This window comes from Ranitomeya variabilis, chromosome 4, assembly GCF_051348905.1.
Source record: "Ranitomeya variabilis isolate aRanVar5 chromosome 4, aRanVar5.hap1, whole genome shotgun sequence".
Taxonomy (NCBI): Eukaryota; Metazoa; Chordata; class Amphibia; order Anura; family Dendrobatidae; genus Ranitomeya; species Ranitomeya variabilis.
In genome coordinates, this window is record NC_135235.1 from 672,709,350 (window position 1) to 672,733,082 (window position 23,733).

A 23,733-nucleotide genomic window follows, 5' to 3' on the forward strand; every position below is an offset into this window, starting at 1 on the left:
TGTCCTGCTTCCTTTGTGTCTTCCCCTTCGCAGTTCTCCTTTGGTTTCGCCGGTTCCCAGCTCTTACCTAACTGTACTTCATCTTGCCTCACTCTGTCCGTCCTGCGTCTAGCTTCTTTATCTTGTACTTCCTACTACCTGTCTCCGGGTTCCAGCATCTGCGGCAATTGTCTTCCTTGGGTCTGCCCCTAACGCTCCCTGTATAGGGGGTGGTCTACCTGGTCAGCTCAACCTTGGGAGGTTTGTTGTCATGGATCTGCGGGTCCACCCCTGGTATTCCTATAGGACTGCACTCGGATGACATCTGAGTGCAGTCTGATTCTCACAGTACAGACAGGCCATGGATCCCACTGGTACCCGACTCCTACCCAGAAGGAATTATTATTCCTCCGGGAGAATCAGTCCAGAATTATGTCCTTTTTGAAGTCCATGGAGTCCCGACTCTTGTCCCTTCAGGCCTCTGACCCTGGGAGTGCCTCTCTGTTAGCAAGTCTCCAACAGGAGCTGGCCCAACAGCATGACACTCAAGCTCATATTCTTAATTTTATGGCTTCTGTGGATGATTGCCTTCGTGCCCTCCAGTCTTCCACTCCCATTCCCTCTCAGGCTTCAGCTCCTCATCCGTCTCCCCGTTTGGCTAAACCTCCTCGCTAGTGGGGATCCTAAATTGTGCAGAGGGTTTTTAAACCAATGCCAGCTTCATTTTGAGTTACTTCCCATGCAGTATCCCACTGACCGTTCTAAAGTGGCATTTGTAATCTCTCATTTAGAGGGCGAGGCTTTGGCGTGGGTTAGTCCCCTTTGGGAGCGGGATGATCCCCTTGTTTCCCAACTCTCCACCTTTGTTGAAACATTTCGTAAAGTATTTGATGAACCGGGTCGTTTGGCCTCTACCACCGAGTCTCTGTTTAACCTTCATCAAGGTACGCTTTCGGTGGGTCAATACGCCATCCGGTTTCGCACCCTTTCATCCGAATTAGGATGGAATAATGAGGCTTTAGTGGGAGCCTTCTGGCGGGGGCTTTCTCTTCGAATCAAGGACGAGTTGGCGGGTCCTGATACTCCGACGTCCTTGGAGGATCTTATCGCTTTGGCAACCCACATTGATTTATGTTTCCAGGAACATTCTCGAGAATCCGCTAGAGAGAGGAGATTTCCTAGACTTCCTCCGGTTACTCCTAATTTTTCCCCCTTCTCGGTCTGAGTCGACTTCTTCCGCGGAACCCATGCAGGTGGACCGTCTTAAACCAGTGGAGCAGCATCGGAAAGAGAGGCTTGCTCAAGGTCTCTGTTTCTATTGTGGTAGTGTGTCTCATCTCTTGCATTCCTGTCCTTTGAGGGCGGGAAACGCCTCCACCTAGGGCAGGTAAGAGAGGTCTCCCTAGGTATCCCTGAACCCTCTCAACACCTCACTCTTTCTGTTCTTTTACATCTGGGAAATAAACGTTTCTCTGACTCTGCTCATATAGATTTCAGGGCAGCCGGGAACTTTATTCAACTCGAGGCAGTTAGGAGATTGCAGATTCCGGTCAGATCCCTGGAGACTCCTCGACAGATTGCGTCAGTAGATGGCCAACCTCTGCGGGAGTACGTTACGTTGGTTACTGAAGAATTGGAACTCCAAATTGGAATCCTGCATCGTGAGAAGATTGTCTTCTATGTTCTATATAAAGGGTAGCTGGCCAACAGCACACGGATAATACCACTGAGGGTTGCTTTAATTAGCCAGGGGGCGCTGTCCCATTGAGAAAGCGTCTCTTCTTAGTGGTGTCTCCTCTGGATGTGTAGCTCGTGACTGGGTGCTTGGAGTCCGGTGCACATGCGCGTTGATGCGGCGGTGGGCGTGGGCTGCTCCCCTCACTATGTGGTGGCGTGGAAGTGGGTGGAGCCGTACAGGCCCGCACGCCGGCACACGGGCGTGGAGCATGGCTCTTACGTGTTCGTAGCTCATTTGCTGATTGGAGGGGAGTAACATGCTAGACGGGTGAGCAGCTCATCTATTGGCTTGCTGATGTTTGTAAACATCACTGAATGAGTTGTTTTGGTTGGCCGCTATATGACACAGTGCATGTTGGGTGCTATACATGATTGGTGCAACACTGATGGATTAGACTGGCTGATTCTATACATGTGACCGGCTGGATTGCTGATTGGAGGTGAGTAACATGCTGGACGGATGAGCAGCTCATCTATTGGCTTGCTGATGTTTGTAAACATCACTGAATGAGTTGTTTTGGTTGGGCGCTATGTGACACAGTGCATGTTGGGTGCTATACATGATTGGTGCAACACTGATGGATTAGACTGGCTGATTCTATGCATGTGACCGGCTGGATTGCTGATTGGAGGTGAGTAACATGCTGGACAGATGAGCAGCTCATCTATTGGCTTGCTGATGTTTGTAAACATCACTGAATGAGTTGTTTTGGTTGGCCGTTATGTGACACAGTGCATGTTGGGTGCTATACATGATTGGTGCAACACTTTGATGGATTAGACTGGCTGATTCTATACATGTGACCGGCTGGATTGCTGATTGGAGGTGAGTAACATGCTGGACGGATGAGCAGCTCATCTATTGGCTTGCTGATGTTTGTAAACATCACTGAATGAGTTGTTTTGGTTGGCCGTTATGTGACACAGTGCATGTTGGGTGCTATACATGATTGGTGCAACACTTTGATGGATTAGACTGGTTGATTCTATACATGTGACCGGCTGGATTGTCTAATTGAACCTGATAGGTGGGATGAGTTTTGAGTGGTTGTTACATATATACCCATTGGTTGATGGTTACCAAAGACGCAGGGATAGATCTTTAACCAGCATGTTATGCAGGTTTTATTGCCCATTATACGACGGTTTCTGTGCTCTGCCTTGGAATCTGTAATATATTTAAGATGTGATATATGTATTTTTATTATATGTAATTTTAAGAGTTATTTCTGATGTGGGCGGATACCTTGTGGGGATTGGTTTATGTTAATCCATCCCCTATAAGAATCCGCCATTACCCATGTGTTTTATGTGTTTTAGCGATAAAGACCCATTTGGGTCGAAACGTTGCACTTTGGCAAATAAAGGAATCGTTTTGTGAACACTGTCACCTGGACTGGATGCTGTCCTTCATTTCTTATCTGTCTTCTATGTTCTGCCTTCTTTATCCCATACGTTTTTTCTTGGACTTCCTTGGTTAAGGACTCACGAGCCTTGTATTGACTGGTGGTCTGGCGAAATCCTGCGTTGGGGACTCTTCTACCAGAGTAACTGTTTGCTTCCCATGTTGCCAAGAGAATCTTCTCGTCCTATCTCGGCGTCTTCCAATTTACCTTCCGCATATTTGTCTTTCCTGGATGTCTTCGATAAGAAAGAGGCTGAGACCTTACCTCCGCATCGACCCAACGACTTCCCAATTGATTTAGTTCCAGGCTCTACTCCTCCTCGAGGTTGAATCTACCCGTTGTCTCCAGCCGAGACTTAAGCCATGACTGAATACGTCCGGGAGAATTTAACCAAAGGCTTTATTCGCAAATCCTCCTCCCCTGCAGGTGCAGGTTTTTTCTTCATTAAGAAGAAGGATGGGACTCTTCGTCCTTGTATAGACTACCGTGGCCTCAACAATTTCACAATCAAGAACAAGTACCCGCTACCACTCATACCTGAGTTGTTTGATCGCCTGAGAGGAGCTGAATTTTCACGAAACTGGATCTTCGTGGAGCTTACAACTTAATCCGTATTCGTTCAGGAGACGAATGGAAAACTGCTTTCAACACTCGGGATGGTCACTATGAGTATTTAGTCATGCCTTTCGGCTTGTGTAACGTTCCAGCAGTATTCCAGGAGTTTGTGAATGATGTTTTCCGAGATCTACTCTACTCCTGTTTGGTGGTGTACTTAGACGACATTCTGGTGTTCTCTGCTGATCTTGCTTCTCACAGAAGAGATGTCCGTCAAGTGCTCTCCCGTCTTAGAGAGAATCGTCTTTACGCCAAACTCGAGAAATGCGTTTTTGAGCAGTCTTCGCTACTGTTTCTTGGCTATATTATTTCTGACTCTGGCTTGCATTATTCTTGTGGCTCCGGTCAGCTTGTCTTCCTTACCACCAGGTAAAACCCTTGTCCGGGTGAGCGAGAGGTCTCGAGTCTACGTTGGGGTCATGCCTCAAGACTGGCAGGCCATGTCGAGTACAAGAAAACGCTCGCTCTCATCTCGCGCCATTATTGGTGGCCATCCCTTCTTTCGGATGTTCGAGGTTTTGTCGCTTCATGTCCGTCTTGTGCTAGGAACAAGGTTCCCAGACATCTGCCTTCCGGTCTCCTACATCCTCTTCCAGTTCCTTCAGCTCTGTGGCAGCATATCACTATGGACTTTATTACTGATCTTCCTAAGTCCTCTGGTCATACAGTAATTTTTGTTGTTGTGGATCGATTCTCCAAGATGGCTCACTTCATCCCTTTGCCTGGATTGCCCTCCGCTCCAGAATTAGCGAGAATCTTCATTTCTCATATCTTCCGGATTCATGGCTTTCCGTTGCACATAGTCTCTGATAGAGGAGTACAGTTCACTTCTCGTTTCTGGCGGGCTCTATGTAAACTAATGAATGTTACCCTGGATTTTTCTACAGCTTATCATCCTCAGACCAACGGACAAGCAGAGCGCACAAACCAAACACTGATGACTTATCTCCGCCATTTTTCCAACGCTCATCAAGATAACTGGTCTGATTTGCTTCCGTGGGCTGAGTTCGCTTACAATAACCACATCAATGAGTCTTCTTCCAAGTCTCCATTCTTCATTGTCTATGGGCAACATCCTGGTATCCCTCTGCCGGTACTCCCTGTCTCGGGTGTACCAGCGGCTGATCTTCTGTCCGAGGAGTTTTCCAGGGTCTGGCAGGAGACCAAAATCACCCTGGAACAGGCTCAGTCCAGGATTAAGGGTACCGTCACACAGTGAAATTTCCATCGCTACGACGGCACGATTTGTGACGTTCTAGCGATATCGTTACGATATCGCTGTGTCTGACACGCTACTGCGATCAGACATCACGCTGAGAATCGTACGTCGTAGCAGATCGTTTGGAACTTTCTTTCGTCGCTTGATCACCCGCTGACATCGCTGGATCGTTGTGTGTGACAGCGATCCAGCGATGTGTTCGCTTGTAACCAGGGTAAACATCGGGTAACTAAGCGCAGGGCTGCGCTTAGTAACCCGATGTTTACCCTGGTTACAAGCGTAAACGTAAAAAAACCAAACAGTACATACTTACATTCCGGTGTCTGTCCCCGGCGTCTCAGCTTCTCTGCACTGTGAGCGCCTGCCGGCTGGAAAGCGAGCACAGCGGTGACGTCACCGCTCTGCTTTCCGGCTGGCCCAGACACATTGCAGAGAAGCACAGCGCCGGGGGACAGACACCGGAATGTAAGTATGTACTGTTTGTTTTTTTTACGTTAACGCTGGTAACCAGGGTAAACATCGGGTTACTAAGCGCGGCCCTGCGCTTAGTAACCCGATGTTTACCCTGGTTACCCGGGGACTTCGGCATCGCTCCAGCGCCGTGATTGCAAAGTGTGACCGCAGTCTACGACGATGGAGCGATATTCATACGACGCTGCGACGTCACGAATCGTGCCGTCGCAGCGATGGAAATTTCACTGTGTGACGGTACCCTATGAGACATGCTGTTAAACGACCTCTGGATTCTCCTGTATATCGGTCAGGCGATAAAGTGTGGTTGTCCTCTAGGTTTATTCGTCTTAGGATTCCCTCGTATAAATTGGGTCCATGGTACATAGGTCCTTTCGAGGTTGTGTCTCGTATCAATGATGTTACCTACAAATTGAAATTGCCCACCTCACTTCGCATCACCAACTCTTTTCATGTCTCCTTTCTAAAACCTGTCGCTTTCAATCAGTTCCATGTTTCTCCTGCTCAAACTCCTTTACCTGTCTCTGACCCAGATGTCTTTGAGGTTAAGGACATTCTTGCCATGAAAAAGTCTCGAGGTAAAACTCTCATTTTGGTCAATTGGAAGGGTCTTGGTCCCGAAGAGTGGTCTTGGGAGCCCCGTGAGAACATACAAGCTCCTCAGATTTTGTCCAGGTTTCTGTCTGGTCTTAGAAAGGAGGGGAGTAATGGGAGGGGTACGGTCACGCCCACTCCTTCCGCCCATTCTTACCCGCAGCGGTGTGCTCCTCCTGCAGGCGTGCATCCTCTCCTTCATTCTCTGCTCTCTGGTTCTCATCGGGTGCGTGTGCGCACCGCCCACTCCAGCACTTCCTCTTTCTGATTTGCAGGCGCTCTGTATCTCCTCTCTGTGATCCTGGAGGACCGTGACCCGGAAGTCCTCCAGCACTCCATGTATATAAGGTGATTCCTTACTCTGCTCCTTGCCTGTCTGTCATTTGTGCTTCTGTGACTGAGGTCCACCATTGTCTTTGCACTGCCTTTTCTGAGTCTCTGCTCTGTCCAGCCAGTTCAGCTTCTCTGCCTTTCCCAGGCTTCCTTGCCTCCTCGTCCAGTCCAGTCCTCCCAGTGTCCTCTCCGTACTCTGTAGTCTGGTGTCTCTGTCCTGTCCTGCTTCCTTTGTGTTTTCTCCTTCGCAGTTCTCCTTTGGTCTCACCGGTTCCCAGCTCTTACCTAACTGTACTTCATCTTGCCTCACTCTGTCTGTCCTGCGCCTAGCTTCTTTATCTTGTACTTCCTACTACCTGTCTCCGGGTTCCAGCTTCTGCGGCAATAATCTCCCTTGGGTCTGCCCCTAATGCTCCCTGTATAGGGGTGGTCTACCTGGTCAGCTCACCCTTGGAAGGTTCATTGTCATGGATCTGCGGGTCCACCCCAGGTATTCCTATAGGACTGCACTCGGATGGCATCTGAGTACAGTCTGATTCTCACAATGACCTGAAGAGGAGAACGAGGATATGCATTGTGAGAAATAGAGGATGGTAAGTGCTTTTCCTGGTGAGGACACTGAACGTTTGACTCTTTGTAGTCTGCCATACATGGCAGAGTTTATGTCCAGATGCCTTTCCCAAGACCCTTGCATAAAACACATTTTGTTGAACATGAAATACTGGCTGTGCACTTTTCTTGACCCACGGTACAAGGAGAAATTTGCTTTTCTCATGTCGGAGGCAGATGTGCCATTTTCAGTGCATGCATGCCAGAGGGCCATTGGGAAGACTTGGTAAAAAGAATATCCTCAGACAATGCTGCAACTCAGGGGGTTGAGAAAATATCCACCAACTGAGCCACTTTTAAGAGACCATAACAAAAGCAACTATGACAAGGAGGGAGAAGTTGTTCAAGATGGTGAAAGAGTACTTAATTAATAATATTGTACTGCAGGCTGGCTGCTTCCCCAAAAACTGGAACCAAGGCCTCATAACCCCTATACACAAAAATGGGGGCAAGTACGACCCAGCAAACTACCGAGGGATATGTGTCAGCAGCAACCTGGGTAAACTCTTCAACTGCATCCTGAACAAGAGGATCCTCACCTTCATCACCGAGCACAACATTCTCAGCAAGAGCCAAGAAGGGTTCATGCCAAACCACCGCACCACTGACATCTACACTCTGCACAGCCTCATCAAGAGCCACGTCCACAATACAAAGAACAGGAAGATATATGCTTGTTTTGTGGACTTCAAGAAGGCCTTCAACTCTGTGTGGCACCCAGGACTATTCCTAAAACTGCTGGGGATCGGAATAGGAGGCAAAACATATGACGTCATCCGAAGCTCCTACACTGAGAACAGTTGCAGTGTGAAGGTCAACGGAAGGAGGATGGCCTATTTCCAACAGAGTCGAGGAGTGAGACAGGGCTGCAGCCTCAGTCCAACGCTCTTTAACATCTACATCAATGAGCTGGCAGTGGCCCTAGAGTCCTCCTCAGCACCAGGACTCACCCTCCATGACACCCAGGTGAAATTTCTGCTGTATGCAGATGACCTCGTGCTGTTATCACCAACTGAGAAAGGCCTCCAAGATCATCTGAAAATCCTAGAGACCTTCAGCAGCACATGGGCACTGCCAATCAATGAGAAAAAAACTAATATCATGGTGTTCCAGAAAAGAAAGCAGAAACCCACTGGCCATCCTACCTTTATGATAGACAACCATCCACTTACAGAAACCAACAGGTACACCTACCTAGGCCTAGAATTTAGCCAGTCAGGGAGCTTCAAGCAAGCTATAGAGTCACTAAAAGACAAGGCATCCAAAGCCTTCTATGCCATCAGAAGGCGTCTGTACCATCTCAAGGCACCAGTAACTGTCTGGCTAAAAATCTTTGACTCCATCATTGCCCCAATCCTTCTGTACGGTAGTGAGGTCTGGGGCCCAGTCTCATACCCAAACTGGTCAAAGTGGGACGCTGGGCAGACAGAAATATTCCACCTAGAGTTCTGCAAGCATCTTCTCCAAGTCCATCGGAGCACATCAAGCAGCGCCTGCCGAGCTACACATCGCAATAAAGAAGGCACTGTCATTCAAGGCTCATCTACAAACCACAAAGTAGCAGTCCCAGCTCCTACCATCACAAAGCCTTCCTACACCATGAAGCCCCAGGGAGCCTCCCAAGATAAAGTACCCAAAGCCAGTCTGACCAAGCCATCAACCTACATGGCCTGACAAAAGGTGAAATCCAGAAGATGGTACACAAAGTCAAGGAGGAATATCTCAGCATCTGGAGGAACGACATAAACAAATCCAAGAAACTGACAATATACCAGAATCTACAGAGGGATTACAAACTGGTCCCATATCTAGAGAAACTAGAAAACCCCAAAGATCGACAGATCCTGAGCCGGTACAGACTGAGTGCCCACAGCCTACTCATCGAATCTGGCCGGCACCGACAGAACTACAAGCCCCGAGAGAGCAGACTCTGCCAGCAGTGCCCCCAGGAGGCCATGGAGGATGAGCCCCCTTCCTGCTGAGGTGCCCCAAATACTCCGCAGTGAGGGACACTCACTTCAAGAGACTGTCTGATCTCCTCCCAGACTTCACCTCCATGGAGGAGGAAGAGAAACTGCCGATAATACTGGGGGAAGAGGAAAGTGCAGTGGCAGTAGCAGCGGAATATGTCAGTGCCTGCCACAGACTAAGAGGAGCCTGATATGTCATGGACTCCTGTACCCCAACACTGGACATATCCCTATCCCCCGACTAAAGAGCCTGATATGTCATGGACTCCAATACCCCACCCTGGAAACATCCCCTATCCTCTAAAAGGAGTCTTATATATCCTGGACCTCTACATGCCTCCCTCCCCCCCCCCCCGTATTTTTACCATATGCTTTGGCAATGCTAACGTTTACTTAGTCCTGCCAGTAAAGCTCATTTGAATTTGAATTGAGGCAGGGGTGGATTAAGGGTAGCCAGGGCCCCGGGCTGTTCAGACACTGTGGGCCCCCCTGGTCATGTGACGGGGTCATGTGACGAGGTCATGTGACAAAGATTTTGTAAGCCGCCGCCATAACACGGTAGACACTTTTGGCCGGGCCCTACTCTACTGTAACCTATTAAATATTTGTTAAAATATGCAATACAATTTAAGTATATTTTGATTTATTTTTCAATTTTTAAAATGACCAATAATATCACATACAAGGAACAAATACCACCACACCATGACCAGACCACATATTACAACTACAGTGATCGAATAATATCACATACAGGGAACAAATACCGCTACACCATGTCAAGACCACATATTACCACCACTTGGTGACCAAATAGCACATACAAGGGACAAATACCGCAACACCATTTCCAGACCACATGTTACCACCGCATAGTGACTGAATACTACAATACTGATGATCAGTGATAAAAAAACAAAACAAACACAATACTATCATCACCATAAGTGCCAGTATTCACAGGAGATCTGTACTTAGTATGCAGTGTCTGTGTAGAGGTTATACAGTGATCACCGGTGACATTGTACACAGGACCTCTGTATATAGTATAGTGTATAGTGTCAGTGTATAGGTAACACTGACTCACCAGTGACGTCTCAAGGTGAAGTCCTTCACCTTTCATCCAGCACAGACCGCCATCATTTTTTCCAGCCAGGGCTCGTCTCTGCAGGAAATAACACAGTTATCTAGAGCTCCGCTTGCAGAACACATTACTTAATTTTTCCCAACGTCTACATTACACCACATGAAGAAAAAAAGGTGATATAATGTCACTCTGCAAAGTAACAGGACCGCCCCCTCAATTAAAACAATATACTCAAAATAAAATAAATACATCACTGCAGTAATAATATCCCTTAATTAGCCCCTATGATAATATTATTCCCCATCCTGGCCCCGTGTGTCTCATTCCTGGCTCCAGCCATATCTTCTCGCATCCTGCCCTCATGAGTATCCATTCTACCCAATATGATCTCCCCATCCTGTCCCATCTGTCTCCATCGCATCCATCCTGCCCCATGATCTTATCCTGCCCCATGTCTTTCATTCTGCCCCATGTCTCCAATCATGCCCCATATCTACATTCTGCCCATGTCTCCAGTCCTGCCCCCAGTGTGTCCAACAATCTGCCCCAGTGTGTCCAGCATATTACCCCCAGTATGTCCAGCATACTGCCCCCAGTGTGTCCAGCATATTGCCCCCAGTGTGTCCAGCATTCTGCCCCAGTGTCTACAATATTGCCCCCAATCTGTCCAGCATTCTGCCCCAGTGTCTCCTATATTGCCCCCGATCTGTCCAGCAATATGCCCCCAGTGTGTCCAGCATTCTGCCCAGTGTGTCCAATATTGCCCCCAGTGTGTCCAGCATATTGCCCCCAGTGTGTCCAGCATATTGCCCCCAGTGTGTCCAGCATATTGCCCCCAGTGTGTCCAGCATCCTGCCCCCAGTGTGTCCAGCATCCTGCCCCAGTGTGTCCAGCATCCTGCCCCAGTGTGTCCAGCATCCTGCCCCAGTGTGTCCAGCATCCTGCCCCAGTGTGTCCAGCATCCTGCCCCAGTGTGTCCATCATCCTGTCCCAGTGTGTCCAATATTGCCCCCAGTCTGTCCAGCATTCTGCCACAGTGTCTCCAATATTGCCCCCAGTGTGTCCAGCAATCTGCCCCAGTGTGTCCAGCATATTACCCCCCGTGTGCCCAGCAATCTGCCCCCGTGTGTCCAGCATACTGCCCCCAGTGTGTCCAGCATGTTGCCCCCAGTGTGTCCAGCATTCTGCCCCCAGTGTCTCCAATATTGCACCCCAATCTGACCAGCAATATGCCCCCAGTGTGTCCAGAATTCTGCCCCAGTGTCTCCAGCATTCTGCCCCAGTGTCTCCAATATTGCCCCCAGTCTGTCCAGCAATCTGCTCCAGTGTCTCCAGCATATTTCCCCCAGTGTGTCCAGCAATCTGCCCCAGTGTGTCCAGCATATTGCCCCCAGTGTGTCCAGCAATCTGCCCCAGTGTGTCCAGCATATTGCCCCCAGTGTGTCCAGAATATTGCCCCCAATGTGTCCAGCATATTGCCTCCAGTGTGTCCAGCATATTGCCCCCGGTGTGTCCAGCATATTGCCCCCAGTGTGTCCAGCAATCTGCCCCAGTGTGTCCAGTATATTGCCCCCAGTGTGTCCAGCAATCTGCCCCAGTGTGTCCAGCATATTGCCCCCAGTGTGTCCAGCATATTGCCCCCAGTGTGTCCAGCAATCTGCCCCCAGTGTGTCCAGCAATCTGCCCCCAGTGTGTCCAGCAATCTGCCCCCAGTGTGTCCAGCATATTGCCCCCAGTGTGTCCAGCATATTGCCCCCAGTGTGTCCAGCATATTGCCCCCAGTGTGTCCAGCATATTGCCACCAGTGTGTCCATCATATTGCCCCCAGTGTCCAGCATATTGCCCCCAGTGTGTCCAGCATATTGCCCCCAGTGTGTCCAGCATATTGCCCCCAGTGAGTCCAGCATATTGCCCCCAGTGTGTCCAGCATCCTGCCCCCAGTGTGTCCAGCATCCTGCCCCAGTGTGTCCAGCAATCTGCCCCAGTGTGTCCAGCATCCTGCCCCAGTGTGTCCAATATTGCCCCCAGTCTGTCCAGCATTCTGCCCTAGTGTCTCCAATATTGCCCCCAGTGTGTCCAGCAATCTGCCCCAGTGTGTCCAGCATATTACCCCCAGTGTGTCCAGCATTCTGCCCCCAGTGTCTCCAATATTGCCCCCATTCTGTAAAGCAATTTGCCCCCAGTGTGTCCAGAATTCTGCCCCAGTGTCTCCAGCATTCTGCCCCAGTGTATCCAATATTGCCCCCAGTCTGTCCAGCAATCTGCTCCAGTGTCTCCAGCATATTGCCCCCAGTGTGTCCAGCAATCTGCCCCAGTGTGTCCAGCATATTGCCCCCAGTGTGTCCAGCAATCTGCCCCAGTGTGTCCAGCATATTGCCCCCAGTGTGTCCAGCATATTGCCCCCAATGTGTCCAGCATATTGCCCCCAGTGTGTCCAGCATATTGCCCCCAGTGTGTCCAGCATATTGCCCCCAGTGTGTCCAGCAATCTGCCCCAGTGTGTCCAGTATATTGCCCCCAGTGTGTCCAGCAATCTGCCCCAGTGTGTCCAGCATATTGCCCCCAGTGTGTCCAGCATATTGCCCCCAGTGTGTCCAGCAATCTGCCCCCAGTGTGTCCAGCAATCTGCCCCCAGTGTGTCCAGCATATTGCCCCCAGTGTGTCCAGCATATTGCCCCCAGTGTGTCCAGCATGTTGCCCCCAGTGTCCAGCATATTGCCCCCAGTGTGTCCAGCATATTGCCCCCAGTGAGTCCATCATATTGCCCCCAGTGTGTCCAGCATCCTGCCCCCAGTGTGTCCAGCATCCTGCCCCAGTGTGTCCAGCATCCTGCCCCAGTGTGTCCAGCATCCTGCCCCAGTGTGTCCAGCATCCTGCCCCAGTGTGTCCAATATTGCCCCCAGTCTGTCCAGCATTCTGCCCCAGTGTCTCCAATATTGCCCCCAGTGTGTCCAGCAATCTGCCCCAGTGTGTCCAGCATATTACCCCCAGTGTGCCCAGCAATCTGCCCCCGTGTGTCCAGCATACTGCCCCCAGTGTGTCCAGCATGTTGCCCCCAGTGTGTCCAGCATTCTGCCCCCAGTGTCTCCAATATTGCCCCCAATCTGTCCAGCAATATGCCCCCAGTGTGTCCAGAATTCTGCCCCAGTGTCTCCAGCATTCTGCCCCAGTGTATCCAATATTGCCCCCAGTCTGTCCAGCAATCTGCTCCAGTGTCTCCAGCATATTGCCCCCAGTGTGTCCAGCAATCTTCCCCAGTGTGTCCAGCATATTGCCCCCAGTGTGTCCAGCAATCTGCCCCAGTGTGTCCAGCATATTGCCCCCAGTGTGTCCAGCATATTGCCCCCAATGTGTCCAGCATATTGCCCCCAGTGTGTCCAGCATATTGCCCCCAGTGTGTCCAGTATATTGCCCCCAGTGTGTCCAGCAATCTGCCCCAGTGTGTCCAGCATATTGCCCCCAGTGTCTCCAGCATATTGCCCCCAGTGTGTCCAGCATATTGCCCCCAGTGTGTCCAGCAATCTGCCCCCAGTGTGTCCAGCAATCTGCCCCCAGTGTGTCCAGCAATCTGCCCCCAGTGTGTCCAGCAATCTGCCCCCAGTGTGTCCAGCATATTGCCCCCAGTGTGTCCAGCATCCTGCCCCCAGTGTGTCCAGCATCCTGCCCCAGTGTGTCCAGCATCCTGCCCCAGTGTGTCCAGCATCCTGCCCCAGTGTGTGTTAGCATCCTGCCCCAGTGTGTCCAATATTGCCCCCAGTCTGTCCAGCATTCTGCCTCAGTGTCTCCAATATTGCCCCCAGTGTGTCCAGCAATCTGCCCCAGTGTGTCCAGCATATTACCCCCAGTGTGCCCAGCAATCTGCCCTTGTGTGTCCAGCATACTGCCCCCAGTGTGTCCAGCATATTGCCCCCAGTGTGTCCAGCATTCTGCCCCCAGTGTCTCCAATATTGACCCAATCTGTCCAGCAATATGCCCCAGTGTGTCCAGAATTCTGCCCCAGTTTCTCCAGCATTCTGCCCCAGTGTCTCCAATATTGCCCCAAGTCTGTCCAGCAATCTGCTCCAGTGTCTCCAGCATATTGCCCCCAGTGTGTCCAGCAATCTGCCCCAGTGTGTCCAGCATATTGCCCCCAGTGTGTCCAGCAATCTGCCCCAGTGTGTCCAGCATATTACCCCCAGTGTGTCCAGCATATTGCCCCCAGTGTGTCCAGCAATCTGCCCCAGTGTGTCCAGTATATTGCCCCCAGTGTGTCCAGCATATTGCCCCCAGTGTGTCCAGCATATTGCCCCCAGTGTGTCCAGTATATTGCCCCCAGTGTGTCCAGTATATTGCCCCCAGTGTGTCCAGCAATCTGCCCCAGTGTGTCCAGCATATTGCCCCCAGTGTGTCCAGCATATTGCCCCCAGTGTGTCCAGCATATTGCTCCCAGTGTGTCCAGCATATTACCCCCAGTGTGTCCAGCAATCTGCCCCCAGTGTGTCCAGCAATCTGCCCCCAGTGTGTCCAGCAATCTGCCCCCAGTGTGTCCAGCAATCTGCCCCAGTCTGTCCAGCATTCTGCCCCAGTCTGTCCAATATTGCACCCAGTGTTTCCAGCAATCTGCCCCCAGTATCTCCAGCAATCTGCCCCCTGTGTCTCCAGCAATCTGCCCCCAGTGTCTCCAGCAATCTGCCCCCAGTGTCTCCAGCAATCTGCCCCTGTGTCTCCAATATTGCCCCCAGTCTGTCCAGCAATCTGCCCCAGTGTCTCCAGCATATTGCCCCCAGTCTGTCCAGCATTCCAGCATTCTGCCCCAGTCAGTGTCTCCAATATTGCCCCCAGTGTGACCAGCAATCTGGCCGTTCGCAAAGAAAAAAAAAAAGAACAAAGTTCTCCTCACCTGACCAGTGCGCTCCAGCGGTGAGCTCCCTCCAGCAGCTCGCACTCGCCGGCGACTGACAATGACGTCAGACACCGGCGACGTGTGAGCTGTGCCTGCGGAAGACTTCAGCTGCCAGCCTCCAATTGGCTGGCGGCTGTTGTTAACTATTGACGTGCGGGCACGCGCCCGCACGTCAATAGGTGAAACTGCTGCAGCGCCGCTAGGGGCCCGGTAGGCAGATGAGACGGGGCCCGATGCGGCCCCCTCTCTGCCCACCGGGCCCATACGCCAGTCAGGGCAGTAATGCCCTTACTGGCGGTGGGCAATCTGAGCGGTAGCCGAGGGCCCCCCCACACCGCTGGGCCCTGGGCTACCGCCCAGATTGACCCTATTATAATTCGCCCCTGATTGGAGGCGCTGCCATGCCCTGCCGCAAGTTTGTTATATGAGCAGGTTTTTAGTTCAGCCAGTGCAATCATAAACGGGTAGGCGCACACTGCTGTCAATGGAAAATGCAGACAGGCCGACTTTTTAAAAATTGAACAAGAGCTGGATTTCCTCCGACTTTGTTTGCCCTACGGATGACAGCAACGTAATGTAAATACAGCCCAAATGGGTTTTTTGGAAGTTGTCTTAATGTCCATCCCTTACCATCCAAACCCATTTTGATCAGGAAATCACCTCCTCCTCCTGCTTCTGCTTCTGCAACAAGTACTTAGTGTTCATCTATGAATACCCCACGTGGGTAATGCTTTGTACTTTTGCAAACTTTGCACATTGTGCAATGGTGAAACTTGTGCTCCCTCTCTGTACCTCTTGTAATGCCTGCAAAATTTATTGTAGTGTCCCCATCATGACGTCTTTCAGCTGGCCTGATAGAGACCCCTTGGGGTAATTTTTGGATACCTTTGTACATTGTGCACTGGCAAGATTTCTACTTCTCTAAATCTCAGTCTCTTGTAATAACTGCTAATTGTATTTTGAGGCCCCCATCATGGCCTTTTTCATCGTGTATGATACAGACCCTTTGGGTAATTTTTGGAAACCTCTGTACATTGCGCACTGGTAAAATTTCTATTCCTCTCAATCTCTACCTCTTGTAATAACTGCTAATTGTATTGTGAGGTCCCCATCATGGCCTTTTTCAGCGTGCATGATACAGACCCCTTTGGGTAATTTTTGGAAACCTCTGTACGTTGTGCACTGGTAAAGTTTCTGCTCTCAAGCTCTAAGTCTTGTAATAACTGCTAATTGTATTGTGATGTCCCCATCATGGTGTCTATCAGCATGTATGATACAGACCCCTTGGGTAATTTTTGGAAACCTTTGTACACTGTGCAAAGGTCAAATTTCTACTCTCAATCTCTATATACGCTATTATATTTTTTTTATTGTGCTGCCCTTCTCATGGTTTCTTTAAGCATGTATTTGGTAGCCTGATGTTGATTTTTGGGTCTGCACTTGGACATTTTGGAACATGAATGCATTAATATGCTCCACACAATTCTTCATTTTTTAGCCTTACACAGAATAATAATAGGAATAATAAAATATGCTCTATATATAAGCTGTTCCATCCAGCATGTTCACATGGATATTTTCTCTCTGAACCCTGCTTATACAGGTACTATACAGATGGTCAGGTTTTTAAATACATCAGTATTGTAATCAAACTCACAGAGAGAAGCATGGGTCCCATATCATAATGAATTAAATGTCAAATTGACTTCATCCACCCTTTCAATAACAGACTACTTTTACCACAAAAGAAATGGAGTTCCATACACAAAAAGTATTTTAGTAAAAAATGTTATATTTTATTAAAGATACCATAATACATTAAATGAACCAATAAATCATAAGGAAAAACAAAGAACCCTAGTGAGGAAACAAGTAAGTTCTCGGCATAGGCAATAGATTTAAGTAGGCTCCCATCATGGTATTAGTAACCACCGCTTTAAGATAATATCATTTATATGGCACCCAATTCCTATACCATCAGTATGAGTCAATAGAGCTGAGTGCCTGTAGACTAATGCAAGTCCCAGCGGCTGTCACAGTGGCATGCACACATATAAAGGGACAAAATCATGGCGGTATATCCAATAAAAGAACATCTTACCCATGGAGGAGAGAAGTCAAATGCCAAGGTACCGGGTGAAACCCCCCTTGACGCGCGTTTCGCGTTTGCTTGATCACAATCCCTCGTTGCATTTGAAATGAAAAACACAGGTCAATGAAAAACACAGAGTTCTAGCAGCAGACACATCTCTGTTGTGAACTCTGTTTTCAGGCTCCCTCTTGTGGTCACTGGTGGTATGGTGTGACTTTTGCTTTGGGCTCCCCCTGGTGGCTTTGTTGGTTGTCCTGCTGGTCTCTGGCTATCAGCTGGTTCGTTATCCTCTGGGAGGTTCCTATATAGCTCTGTTTCACTGCTACTTGTTGCCGGCTGTCGATGTAATCAGTGCTACTCAGGTTCCTTCTGACTACCTTGCTCCCAGTCCATCCAGGACAAGCTAAGTTTTGTTTGCTCATTTTTTGATCAGCAGTGTTTATTATGTTTTCTTGTCCAGCTTGCTAAAATGTGATTCCCTGGCTTGCTGGTTGCTCTAGTGGACTGAGTTTCTCCCCACACACCGTGAGTCGGTGCGTGGGTTCTTGAAATCTCAGGATGGATATTTTGTAAGGGTTTTTTATTGATCGCATAGACCCCTGCTCTATTTTCTGCTTTCTAGTACTAGTGGGCCTCTTTTGCTAAATCTGATTTCATCCCTACGTATGTGCCTTCCTCTTACTTCACCGTTAATATTTGTTGGGGGCTTCTATATCTTTGGGGATTATTTCTCTGGAGGCAAGTGAGGTCTTTCTTTCTCTTTAGGGGTAGCTAGTTCCTCAGGCTGGCTCGAGACGTCTAGGAAATTTTTTAGGCACGTTCACCGGCTACCTCTAGTTGTGTTGGATAGGTTCAGATTTGTGATCAGTCCAGTTACCATCTCCCTAGAGCTAGTTTTAAGTTTGTTCACTTGCTGGTCTATTTGTGATCCTCAGCCACTAAGGATCATTACAGTACAGCCGGCCCTCAAAGTGTTAATTGCATGGAAGAAGCAGGAGAAAAGAAGCCTTGAGAATTTTTTTTTCTTTTCTTGTTGTTGCTGTGTGTCTAGCTGCTGTGGCTAGCTTCTCTCCTCCTCTTAATCTTGGTGTGGCTCTGAGTTCAGCTGCTGACATGGATGTCCAGAGCTTGGCTTCCAGTCTGGATCATCTTGCTGTTAGGGTTCAAAGTATTCAAGATTTTGTTGTTCACAGTCCTATGTCTGAGCCTAGAATCCCTATTCCGGAGTTGTTTTCTGGAGATAGATCTAGGTTCCTGAATTTTAGGAACAATTGTAAGTTGTATCTTTCTTTGAAATTTCGTTCCTCTGGTGATTCCGTTCAGCAAGTTAAAATTATCATTTCTTTTTTGCGGGGTGAACCTCAAGATTGGGCTTTCGCATTGGCGCCAGGGGATCCTGCATTGCTTAGTGTGGATGCGTTTTTTCTGGCCCTTGGATTGCTTTATGAGGAACCTAATCTTGAGAACCAGGCTGAAAAAGCGTTATTGGCCCTCTCGCAGGGGCAAGATGAAGCAGAGGTGTACTGCCAGAAATTTCGGAAATGGTCGGTGCTTACTCAGTGGAATGAGTGTGCTCTGGCTGCAAATTTCAGAGAAGGTCTTTCTGAAACCATTAAAAATGTCATGGTGGGGTTCCCTATGCCTGCAGGTCTGAATGAGTCAATGACTCTGGCCATTCAGATTGATCGGCGTTTGCGGGAGCGCAAACCTGTGCACCATTTGGCGGTGTCTTCTGAACAGGCACCTGAATCTATGCAATGTGACAGAATTCTGACCAGAAGTGAACGGCAAAATTATAGACGGCAAAATGGGTTGTGCTTTTACTGTGGTGACTCAGCTCATGTTATCTCAGCATGCTCTAAGCGCAAAAAAAAGGTTGATAAATCTGTCACCATTGGTACTTTACAGCCTAAGTTCATTTTGTCTGTTACCCTGATTTGTTCCCTGTCATCTTACCCGGTTAATGCTTTTGTAGATTCAGGTGCTGCCCTGAGTCTTATGGATTGGTCATTTGCCAGGCGCTGTGGTTTTGATTTGGAGCCTTTAAAATTCCCTATTCCACTAAGGGGAATTGATTCTACGCCATTGGCTTCGAATAGACCTCAGTACTGGACACAAGTGACCATGTGCATGACTCCTGTTCATCAGGAGGTGATTCGCTTTCTTGTATTGCATAATTTGCATGATGTTGTCGTGTTGGGTCTACCATGGTTTCAGACTCATAATCCAGTCCTGGATTGGAAAGCTATGTCTGTGTCAAGTTGGGGTTGTCAGGGAATTCATGGTGACGCTCCTGGGGTGTCAATTGCTTCGTCCACTCCTTCTGAAGTCCCTAAGTTTTTGTCAGACTACCAGGATGTATTTGAGGAGCCCAAACTCAATTCTCTACCTCCTCATAGGGACTGTGATTGTGCTATAGAGTTGATTCCTGGTAGTAAGTTTCCTAAGGGACGACTTTTCAATTTATCTGTGCCGGAACATGCTGCCATGCGGAGTTATATAAAGGAGTCTTTGGAGAAGGGACATATTCGCCCGTCCTCATCCCCTCTTGGTGCAGGATTCTTTTTTGTGGCTAAGAAGGATGGTTCCCTGAGACCTTGTATTGATTATCGCCTTTTGAATAAAATCACAGTCAAATTTCAGTATCCTTTGCCATTGTTAACTGATTTGTTCGCTCGCATTAAGGGGTCTAGTTGGTTCACCAAGATAGATCTTCGTGGTGCGTATAACCTTGTGCGTATAAAACAGGGTGACGAATGGAAAACTGCATTTAATACGCCTGAAGGCCATTTTGAGTACTTGGTGATGCCTTTTGGACTTTCTAATGCTCCTTCAGTCTTTCAGTCCTTTATGCACGACATCTTCCGTGAATATCTGGATAAATTTATGATTGTGTATCTGGATGATATTCTGTTTTTTTCGGATGATTGGGAGTCTCATGTTAAGCAGGTCAGGATGGTCTTTCAGGTCCTGCGTAACAATGCTTTATTTGTGAAGGGCTCAAAATGTCTTTTTGGAGTCCAGAAGATTTCTTTTTTGGGTTTCATTTTTTCTCCTTCTACTATTGAGATGGACCCAGTCAAGGTTCAGGCTATTCATGACTGGACGCAGCCTACATCTGTTAAGAGTCTTCAGAAGTTCTTGGGTTTTGCTAATTTTTACCGTCGCTTCATAGCTAATTTTTCTGGTGTTGTTAAGCCTTTGACGGATTTGACCAAGAAAGGTTCTGATGTTACTAATTGGTCCTCTGCGGCTGTGGAGGCCTTTCGGGAGCTGAAGCGTTGGTTTTCTTCGGCTCCGGTCTTATGTCAGCCAGATGTCTCACTTCCCTTCCAGGTGGAGGTTGATGCTTCCGAGATTGGAACGGGGGCTGTTTTGTCGCAGAGAAGCTCTGTTGGCTCTGTGATGAAGCCATGTGCTTTCTTTTCAAGAAAGTTTTCGCCTGCCGAGCGGAATTATGATGTCGGTAATCAGGAGCTTTTGGCTATGAAGTGGGCATTTGAGGAGTGGCGACATTGGCTCGAGGGAGCTAAGCATCGTGTGGTGGTCTTGACTGATCACAAGAATTTGATTTATCTCGAGTCGGCCAAGCGGCTGAATCCCAGCAGGCTCGTTGGTCGTTGTTTTTCTCTCGTTTTGATTTTGTGGTCTCATACCTGCCTGGTTCGAAGAATGTGAAGGCTGATGCTCTTTCTAGGAGTTTTGTGCCTGGCTCTCCTGGAGATTCAGAGCCGGCTGGTGTCCTTAGAGAAGGGGTGATTTTATCTGCCATCTCCCCAGATTTGCGACGTGTGCTGCAAGAGTTTCAGGCGGATAGACCTGACCGCTGTCCACCGGAGAGACTGTTTGTCCCGGATAGATGGACCAACAGAGTCATCTCCGAGGTTCATTCTTCGGTGTTGGCGGGCCATCCTGGAATATTTGGTACCAGAGACTTGGTGGCCAGGTCTTTTTGATGGCCTTCCTTGTCGCGGGATGTGCGTTCCTTTGTGCAGTCTTGTGGAATTTGTGCTCGGGCTAAGCCTTGCTGTTCTCATGCCAGTGGTTTGCTGTTACCTTTGCCTGTCCCGAAGAGGCCTTGGACGCACATTTCCATGGATTTTATTTCAGATCTCCCTGTCTCTCAGAGAATGTCTGTCATCTGGGTGGTGTGTGATCGTTTTTCTAAGATGGTCCATTTGGTGCCCTTGCCTAAGTTGCCTTCCTCCTCCGAGTTGGTTCCACTGTTTTTTCAAAATGTGGTTAGTTTGCACGGGATTCCTGAGAACATTGTTTCTGACAGAGGATCCCAGTTTGTGTCTAGATTTTGGCGGACCTTTTGTGCTAAATTGGGCATTGATTTGTCTTTTTCGTCGGCCTTACATCCTCAGACGAATGGCCAAACCGAGCGAACTAATCAGACCTTGGAGACTTATTTAAGATGTTTTGTTTCTGCTGATCAGGACGACTGGGTTACTTTTTTGCCGTTGGCCGAGTTTGCCCTTAATAATCGGGCTAGTTCTGCTACTTTGGTTTCTCCTTTTTTTTGTAATTCGGGGTTTCATCCTCGTTTTTCCTCGGGTCAGGTGGAGCCTTCTGACTGTCCTGGAGTGGATGTTGTGGTTGATAGGTTGTATCAGATTTGGAATCATGTGGTGGACAATTTGAAGCTGTCACAAGAGAAGGCTCAGCTCTTTGCCAACCGCCGTTGCCGTGTGGGTCCCCGACTTCGCGTTGGGGACTTGGTGTGGTTGTCTTCTCGCTTCGTTCCTATGAAGGTCTCCTCTCCTAAGTTCAAGCCTCGGTTTATCGGTCCTTATAAGATTCTGGAAGTCCTTGGCCCTGTGTCATTTCGTCTGGACCTCCCGGCATCATTTACTATTCATAATGTGTTCCATCGCTCGTTGTTGCGGAGGTATGTGGTGCCTGTGGTTCCTCCGGTTGAGCCTCCTGCCCCGGTGCTGGTTGAGGGAGAATTGGAATACGTGGTGGAGAAGATCTTGGATTCTCGTATTTCTAGACGGAGGCTCCAGTATTTGGTTAAGTGGAAGGGCTATGGTCAGGAGGATAATTCTTGGGTTGTCGCCTCTGATGTTCATGCGGCCGATTTGGTTCTTGCCTTCCATGTGGCTCATCCTGATCGCCCTGGGGGTTCTCATGAGGGTTCGGTGACCCCTCCTCAAGGGGGGGGGGTACTGTTGTGAACTCTGTTTTCAGGCTCCCTCTTGTGGTCACTGGTGGTATGGTGTGACTTTTGCTTTGGGCTCCCCCTGGGGGCTTTGTTGGTTGTCCTGCTGGTCTCTGGCTATCAGCTGGTTCGTTATCCTCTGGGAGGTTCCTATATAGCTCAGTTTCACTGCTACTTGTTGCCGGCTGTCGATGTAATCAGTGCTACTCAGGTTCCTTCTGACTACCTTGCTCCCAGTCCATCCAGGACAAGCTAAGTTTTGTTTGCTCATTTTTTGATCAGCAGTGTTTATTATGTTTTCTTGTCCAGCTTGCTAAAATGTGATTCCCTGGCTTGCTGGTTGCTCTAGTGGACTGAGTTTCTCCCCACACACCGTGAGTCAGTGTGTGGGTTCTTGAAATCTCAGGATGGATATTTTGTAAGGGTTTTTTATTGATCGCATAGACCCCTGCTCTATTTTCTGCTTTCTAGTACTAGTGGGCCTCTTTTGCTAAATCTGATTTCATCCCTACGTATGTGCCTTCCTCTTACTTCACCGTTAATATTTGTTGGGGGCTTCTATATATTTGGGGATTATTTCTCTGGAGGCAAGCGAGGTCTTTCTTTCTCTTTAGGGGTAGCTAGTTCCTCAGGCTGGCTCGAGACATCTAGGAAATTTTTTAGGCACGTTCACCGGCTACCTCTAGTTGTGTTGGATAGGTTCAGATTTGCGATCAGTCCAGTTACCATCTCCCTAGAGCTAGTTTTAAGTTTGTTCACTTGCTGGTCTATTTGTGATCCTCAGCCACTAAGGATCATTACACATCTCTACAACAACTGTTAAGAGGAGACTTGTGCAGCAGGCCTTCATGGTAAAATAGCTGCTAGGAAACCACTGCTAAGGACAGGCAACAAGCAGAAGAGACTTGTTTGGGCTAAAGAACACAAGGAATGGACATTAGACCAGTGGAAATATATGCTTTGATCTAATGAGTCCAAATTTGAGATCTTTGGTTCCAACCACCGTGTCTTTGTGCGACGCAGAAAAGGTGAACGGATGGACTCTACATGCCTGGTTCCCACCGTGAAGCATGGAGGAGGTGTGATGGTGTGGGGGTGCTTTGCTGGTGACACTGTTGGGGATTTATTCAAAATTGAAGGCATACTGAATCAGCATGGCTACAACAGCATCTTGCAGCGGCATGCTATTCTATCCGGTTTGCGTTTAGTTGGACCATCATTTATTTTTCAACAGGACAATGACCCCAAACACACCTCCAGGCTGTGTAAGGGCTATATGACCAAGAAGGAGAGTGATGGGGTGCTACGCCAGATGACCTGGCCTCCACAGTCACCAGACCTGAACCCAATTGAGATGGTTTGGGGTGAGCTGGACCGCAGAGTGAAGCAAAAGGGCGAACAAGTGCTAAGCATCTCTGGGAACTCCTTCAAGACTGTTGGAAGACCATTTCCGGTAACTACGTCTTGAAGCTCATCAAGAAAATGCCAAGAGTGTGCAAAGCAGTCATCAAAGCAAAAGGTGGCTACTTTGAAGAACTTCGAATATAAGACATATTTTCAGTTGTTTCACACT

The 23,733-nt window shown here is 48.7% G+C and overlaps 1 protein-coding gene across 1 annotated transcript in view; it reads left to right on the forward strand.

Moving 5' to 3' along the window:
* Positions 1-23,733, forward strand: part of LOC143769291 (C3a anaphylatoxin chemotactic receptor-like) — a 159,060-nt gene that overhangs the window by 25,139 nt on the left and 110,188 nt on the right. The window lies entirely within an intron of this gene.